Source organism: Mus pahari, chromosome 4 (genome assembly GCF_900095145.1).
Source record: "Mus pahari chromosome 4, PAHARI_EIJ_v1.1, whole genome shotgun sequence".
Lineage (NCBI taxonomy): Eukaryota > Metazoa > Chordata > Mammalia > Rodentia > Muridae > Mus > Mus pahari.
In genome coordinates, this window is record NC_034593.1 from 47087065 (window position 1) to 47095508 (window position 8444).

Consider the following 8444-nt stretch of genomic DNA (forward strand, 5'->3'; position numbering starts at 1 on the left):
TTGGTTGAAAGTTGATTTTATCCAATATTAAAATGGCTATTCCAGCTTGTTTCTTGGGCCTATTTTCTTGGAAAATTGTTTTCTAGCCCTTTACTCTGATGTAGTGACTTTCTTTAATACTGAGGTGAGTTTCCTTTACACAGCAAAATGCTGTATCCTGTTTATGTATCCAGTCTATTAGTCTATGTCTTTTTAATGGGGAATTGAGTCCATTGATGTCAAACGATATTAAGGAACAGTGATTGTTGCTTCCTGTTATTTTTTATGTTATTTATATGTTTGTGTGGCTATATTCTTTTAGGTTTGTTGAAAGAAGATTACTTTCTTGCTTTTCCTAGGGTGTATTTTCTCTACTTGTGTTAGAGTTTTTCATCTATTATCCTATGTAGGGCTTTATTTGTGGAAAAATATTGTGTAAATTTGTTTTTGTCATGGAGTATCTTGGTTTCTCTATCTATGTTACTTAAAAGTTTTATTGGGTATAGTAGCCTTGACTAGCATTTGAGTTCTCTTAGGATATGTATGACATCTGTCCAGAATCTTCTAGCTTTCATAGTCTCTGTTGAGAAGTCTTGTGTAATTCTGATATGTCTGCCTTTATATGTTGCTTGACCTTTTTCCCTTACTGCTTTCAATATTCTTCCTTTATTTTGTGCATTTGTTCTTTTGACTATTATATGACGGGAGGAATTTATTTTCTAGTCCAATCTGGTTGGAGTTCTGTAGGCTTCTTGTATGTTCATGGGCATCTCTTTTTTAGGTTAGGGAAGTTTTCTTTTATAACATTTTGAAGGTATTTACTGGCCCTTTAAGTTTGGAATCTTTGCTCTCTTCTATACTTTATCTTTAGGTTTGGTCTTCACATTGTGTCCTGGATTTCCTGGATGTTTTGGGTTAGGAGCTTTTTGCATTTTGCATTTTCTTTGACTGTTGTGTCTATGTTTTCTATGGTATCTTCTGCCCCTGAGATTCTCTCTTCTATCTCTTTTATTCTGTTGTTAATGCTTGTATCTATGACTCCTGATCTCTTCCTAGGTCTTCTATCTCCAGAGTTGTCTCCCTTTGTGATTTCTTTATTGTTTCTATTTCCATTTTTAGATCCTGGATGGTTTTGTTCAATTCCTTCACCTCTTTGGTTGTCTTTTCCTATAATTCTTCAAGGGATTTTCACGTTTCCTCTTTAAGGGCTTCTACCTGTTTACCTGTGTTCTCCTGTCTTTCTTTAAGTTATTTATATCCTCCTTAAAGTCCTCTATCATCATCATGAGATGTGACTTTAAATCCGAGTCTGGCTTTTCCTGTGTGTTGGAGTATCCAGGGCTCACTGTGATCAGAGAACTGGGTTCTGTCGATGCCAAGCAGCCTTGGTTTCTGTTGCTTAAGTTCTTGCCCTTGCCTCTCTCTACCTGTTTATCTCTGTTGTTAGCTGGTCTTGCTTACTCTGACTGTGGCTTGTCCTCCTGCAAGCCTGTGTGTCAGTACTCCTGGAACACCAATTCTTGCTTGGAGAAATTTGGGTACAGAGATCTGAGGCACAGGGTTAGCTCTGGGAGCAGTCAGAAACTAGAAGGATTCTGTCCCAGGCTGTCCCTTGGTTCCTGTGTCCCGAGGGCTGTGGGCACATCCTTCAGAGCAGAAGTGGTGGTTTTACCAGTGCTCATAGGTGTGTCAGCACTCCTGGTTGACCAGTTCTCTCCTGGTGGTATTTGGGCATGGAGCTCTGTGGCAGTGTTCTTCCTCTAACTCTTTCTAACTGTATTTCCACCTTCCTACTCTTCACAACTTCATTTCCTTTTTCATTTTTATTTTTAATTATTTTTATACCCAACCAAGTCCAATTTATGTCATTCACAGTGTCCTGAATGTGGGGCCATGTTTTGGAATACAGTCAACCTACCAGAAGCCACACCCTTAAAGAAAAACGTCTCTACTACAGAAGTCATCAACTCTCCATAGCTTCTCAGTTAGGAGTAGGAACTCATGAACGCCCCTTCCCCCATGCTGGAGTGTTGAGTGGATTGATCTAGTGTAGGAAGTCTTGGCTGCTATGAGTTCCCGAGTACAGGAGTTTAGCAATCATGATGGTGGAAAACACTCATTTCTTTTGATCCTTCCCAGCCTCTGGCTCTTACAGTCCTCCAGAATGTTCTCCCAGCTCCAGCTTTGTCAGGTTACCTCTTAACTCTTCACATTCAATTTTTTTTATTTCTGATGTTTATGTATATATTAGATTTGATCAAGTGAGTTCCTTTAAAAGCAGTCTTCTTTGTTTAGAGCCAGTGCCTCTTTGGTGTCAATGATAGGATATCCTCCTGTTGCTCTGGGCTGGCTGTCAGCTTTCTGGGAGCTAACAGAAGGCACAGGCCAGGAGAGTTGACTTCTTCAAAAGGAACTTTTATGCATTTGCTTATATTTAGGCAAAATACTTCCAGTGTGACATGATTGTGGAACTATTTCTTTAAACATTTGAGACATTTTCCCAAAATGGTCCATTACTGATTTTTTGTGTACCAGAAATAACGGACAGAAACAACTTAGAAGGAAAAGTATTGTTTATTTTGGCACATAGAGAATTCTTAATGCTTCTAAGCTCTACTGATTCTGGGTAAGATGCAACATCATGGTGGTAGAGCCATGTGGAGCCTGTTCATGGCAGACAGGAAGCAGAGAGAATGACAGGGCATGTGGCCAGGACATGATACAGATCCCAAGGTTTATTCTTCATAACTTATTTTCTACCACTGGGTACCATCTCCAGCTTCTTTCTGTGTCTAATTATGATGCATGTTATGAATGAGTCCATCAGTGGAATTAATCAGTCATTATGATGAAGTTGTGTGGACTAGGAGATACTCACCGACATGTGCTATGCTGGTTGTCTGGCCATCTCCTAATATAATCACATTTTTAGCCAAGATAAACTTTCAGAGGTTACTTTTTGTTTTCTCTGGAGTTTGGGATATCTCAGTACTACTCAGTAAATTAGTATATCAGTCTGTATTCCACTTTCTAGAATCTTATCACTGTGGTCTGTTCTGCATCCCCATCCTTTGGGGTTTTGCCTTTAAATAAATATTACTTATTTTCACAGGAATGATTGAAACTAAAGGCATATAATTTTAATATCATGGTCTACAAAACCTCAAGCTTCAATGCTAAAATATTTCAGAATAATATTTATAATAAGCCTATTTTTATGAACTATGTTTTTTATAGTAGATGTAAATGGGGCAGAAACCACTCCGTTCTGTTATGCCTTCTCTTTTAATTAAGAAAAGATGAACAAACCCTAAACACAGCATTTATGGAAAGATTCTCCTAACACTCATGAATAAGCAAATTATGTTCCCCATCTCTGTGGTCCTTTAAGAACCCAGCAAATCCAACCCAGGCAGCTAATTGTTCATAGGTACCACTTTCCACAAGTTGAACTGTTCTCAGACTAGACCTCTCAGTCCCCAAAGCATGATTCCAAGACTCCTACTATGGAAGCAGAGTACAGCAGGGTTTCCTTAGACCAGGAACCCTGCATGTATTACCTAGTCCTTGCCTTTGCCTTCCAGTTCTGCCTCAGTATGCTTCTTATCTTACCAGCATTAGTCTGGGCAAAAAGAAATCTCTGAATTTATTTGTACAATTTGAGGGCTGCTAATGGCCCAAGGAAACCATTGTGCTTAATGTAAGGTAATGCTCGAAGGAGCAAAGAACCCAATAAGATCCACCATACCAAAATTATATTGACAAGAAATAGATGGCGTCTGATATTTTACTCTATTTTCAGATTAACAAATCAGCCATAGTTTACACAGAAGCTAGCAGAAGACACAAGTCTCCTAGCTTTGAGAGGGCAACTCTATCAGGCAGAGCAATGGGAATAAGCCAAGGACTCAAAGTATTTGTGGAAGTTTGCCATGCCCCAGTTCTCAGGACACAGAGTAAAAGAGGCTTGTTAACTTGTTTACGCATCTTGTTGTGTCCTAGGAGAGGGTACCTGAATTTTGGGACCCAAATCTAGTAAGGTGAAGGGGTGGTATGCCTGAATTTTCCTCCACAGAGATGATTATGTTAAATAGACTGGACAGTGATCACTTCTGCCCTCTTTTGCAGAGGTGGCAGGGACTATACACTGAGGCTGTCAACAATGCCAGCCTTTTGTCCCTGAGAGAAGCCTTCGGTGGTTCCTTCCAGATAGTTCAATGAGTAAACCTTGTAGAAAGAATGAGCTCGTGCCTTGCTCACAGATCCACAGAAACGTGAGGCAGGGAGAGGGAGGGATACCTTTCCTTTCCTTCTTAATCTGGCTTGTATATTCTGCTCTTAGTCTTGCATTACTAGGCCAAATACTCATTGTTAAGTAAAGTTTCTACTGTAAATTTCTTTAAATGCATTGGCATAGAGCTCCGGAAGGAAGGAGATTGATTTTTATAAAAGAATGAAGTCGTATTCCATTTAAACTAAATTCCACAAAATGCGTTGATGATACGTCCCCATGTATCCACATTGTAGCTTTGAATTCTTTTCTAAAGCAAACATGCAAATTTACTTCATTTTTATAACAAACTATGTTGCATTATGTCTTACAAAAATATTGATATTTCCGTGACACTTACCTATTATAATAGGAAAAGTCTTGTTTTGTGTATGTATTGAGTTTGTAAAAAATAATTCTATTAGTTGTGATTTTTTTTCCTCAAAATAAATGTTTTGGAAAACTGGGCTGAAAATTTCCTACCTTCAAAAAAAATAATAATTCCTAAGTGAAGAGTTTAAATTTTCTTTTCAAACTTGGTGACTCATCCAAGTCATATTTCTTCTAATTGGCATTATTTTTACCTAATTTATCTTATAACATCCACATGTTAATCTTTTTTAAATTTTAATTTAAATTTTATAGTTAATCATGTAGTGAAAGTGTCAAAACTGCCAAAACTTCATGACAAAATTAGTATCAGCTAAATTTATTCTTGAAGGTAATTGTGTTTTCAGACCCACATCTTCAAAATGTCTCAAGCATTCAGCAAGCTCTGTCATCTTTGACTGATGAAACCCTGCATGAATTCCCACACTCGATTTGAGCCCTACCCATAAAGAATGGCCTGCCATTTTGTGTTGACTCTGTCTTTGGGTCTCTTTCCACCATGTTAGGTCACCGTTAAGATGCTTCATGTCAGCTCCGTGATGTTCTGCTAGGATTTTCCAGTTTTATTTCTTTTTCAACAGATGATCCACAAACACTCATCTCTTACATCTCTCTTCCCGCCCTCCATGGCATTTCTCACTGCCGTTCCTGCTTTTCTGCCTAACTCATAAATCCGAATGGCCACGGAGACAAAGATTTGGTCAAAGTGTGTAAGCTCAGAGAAGCTGTGTAGTGGTTTTCACAAAGAACACGTGGAAACACGTAGAACAAGATTCTGTTGGGAGTCAGATGTGGTGGCAAGTAACTGATCTACAGCTCTGGAAGCAAAAAGATCAGGAGTTCAAGTTCAACCCCAGACACCAAACAAGCTAACCTGGGCTATGTGAGACCCTGACTCAATAACCAAACCAAGCACATCCTGATTGGATTTCAAGCCCTCTCCACAAGAGGGAACTCAGGCTTGGTTCCACTAACTGGGCCAAAACTTTGAGGTTAGCGAGACCATAGGCCCTGTAAGAAAATCTAGAACCATTATTCTGCTAAGTGGACATAATAATAAACTGCTCCCTAAGTTCTTATCTTTATACCCGTAGATTAGTGCATCTCTCAGCATACATCAGAGAAGAGTGTTTGCATTAAATGATAGCCAGTGCAGAAACACAACCAGTCAGCATGCAGAGAAACAGACTGTGAGTGCTTAGCTGTAAATGGGACATCTGCATTGCACTCCTTCATTGCAAAACTCAGGGATCTTCATGAAAGAGTGGGTGGTAGGATTGTAAAAGCTGGACAGAGGGAATGAACATCTGTTGCAAAACAGTATTTACAGATATGATAGTGTAGTTAGGCACATGCATGGGACTCCCAGAAGACCAAGCCAGGCAATTCCAGCATGGGTAGGAGGATCTCATGAGGCCTCACCCTATCTGAGGGGGACAAATGATGATTGCTGATGGAGTGAAAGTCGGTGTTCTTCCAGGAATTGGGACACAAGAGGATGCCCATGATCCAGGAGACCGTCCCACACCCAGGTGCATGCTAATGGCAAAGGGAGCACATGAAGTTGAGAGGGAAGTTAGGAGGCACCTGGGAGAAATTAGAAGGAAGGGAATGGGGGTGGGTGATCTAAACATACTATTTTTGCATGTATTGATATTAAATAAAATATTTTAAAAACAGAGCCTATCCTGCAAAGTAGGTCTTCACATCACCAAAGTGTAACTGCCAATGTTAGGTATGGACTGTGAAAACCCTGTTTTAGTTTGTAACGCCTCTGGCAGTGAACTGCTCCATGCCCCTGCTAGTAAAAAGCTACGTGAGACCCTCCTACCCATGCTGGGATTGTCTGTCTTGGTCTTGTGTGAGTTCCGTGCATGGATCACTAACCACTGTGAGTTCATATAACATTCTGCAAGGCCCTATGTTATGGGCCCCAGTGTGTTCTGTGACCTCACATCTTACCAACTACTGTGGCCTCCTTAGGCACAGCACACAGCTGTGGTTTTCACACAGAGCATCCCAGATCTCATTTTTTCACGTATTTGACACTATTGCTTAGACGCTACTGTGGCCCCCAAATACTTCTTTATTTCCCATCACTGTTTCACTTCACCTAACTCGTTTCTTCGTGTTGCATATGTCTACTGATATTTTTATCTTAACATACTACATGTCTCATTGAGGTAACTAGTCAGCTAGTCATTCCTACTGACTTGCACCCTCTACACATATTTGTTTCAGTTTTAGATTCTACTTTATGAGCATGTATTAAAAGTGCAATGTATGGGGTTTTTTTTGTGATATTCTCAGATGTGCATAAATATACACCCATCAGTTTTATGTCTGTTACTCTCTTATTCCCTACTCCTTACACTTCCCCTCCCATCTTCATGGTTTCCCCTTCACTAGCAAGTCTTTGTTCTACTACCAGAGTGTTATGACTAAATTGCAAGTTGAATGCCATGCCTCCCTCAAGGATCATTGTTAAAAATCTGGTCATTAGCAGGTGGCCTCTGTTTTCCTCTTTTTAGGTTTTCTGTGTCAGATGTTTTGTCACCGTGGTAAGAAAGCTCAGCACTACAGAGAAGACATCAGGATTTGTCTTTTGACCTTGGCTTTGTCACTTAATATGATTGTCCCTGGTGATGCCCATTTTTCCACATTTGGCATGATTTCATTAATAGTTATGGTGCTGGAAACCAGGAAGACTTAAGGCTTCCTCAAAGGCCTGTATACAGGGAAGGAGCGTAGTTCCTTGTCTAAGAAATATCTTTGGTAAGGCCAATAATGCCTGGGGCAAGCTTGGAGAAGCTGCAACTTTGAATCCTAAGAACCCAAGTCAAGGTCAAGGTTGCAGTGTGTTCAGGTCTGTGGCTCACTTGAGGTACTCTCTGTTCCCATTGTGTAATTCTTTCCACTGTATAATAACTTTCTGCTGCCTCTTTCTCACTTGATTTTGCAAGCTGTGTATACTATGCTGTGTTTCTTAGTAAACTTCCTTAGCTTGGCCTAAGTCATAGTTTGAGTAAGACTGTCTAATTCCAGCTTTCCTATCTTTACTTGTCTGTTGCTTCTCTTTTTCAGGAACCTGTCACTAAAGAATGACTGGCTTGTCCAGGTCATTATGGCTTAATAAAATTGTTTTATATATACACTATTGTATTTTGTTTTTTTTTGTTGTTGTTGTTGTTGTTGTTTTTTTTTTTAGCAAGATCTCAAATGTTCAGTTTTACCAATAAAGAATTGGGAGCCACACAGCCATTGGATGGAACACAGGGTCCCCAATGGAGGAGCTAGAGAAAGTATCCAAGGAGCTAAAGGGGGCTGCAACCCTGTAGGTGCAACAACAATATGAACTAACCAGTACCCCATGAGCTTGTGTCTCTAGCTGCATATGTAACAGAAGATGGCCTAATCGGCCATCACTGGGAAGAGAGGCCCCTTGGTCTTGCAAACTTTATATGACCCAGAACAGGGGAAGGCCAGGGCCAAGTAGTGGGAGTGGGTGGGTAGGGGAGCAGGGGCAGCAGGGGGGTATAGGGAACTTTTGGGATAGCATTTGTAATATAAATAAAGAAAAAAAAAAAAAAAGAATTGGGAGCCAGATGCTGGAGTGAAAACCTGCTAGCTCAGAGAGGCAGAGAAAGCAGCCAGCTGGCCTTCTTGCTCAGCTGACATCCTAAAGAGGAAGTTCTTCTTTCCCATACTGTCTGGAAAACCCTTCAAATTGAATGTCCCTCCCTTCTACTTCCTGTGTGTCTTTCTGACAGTCCTCCTGATTGCGTCTTACTCTCTAAGGTTTTTT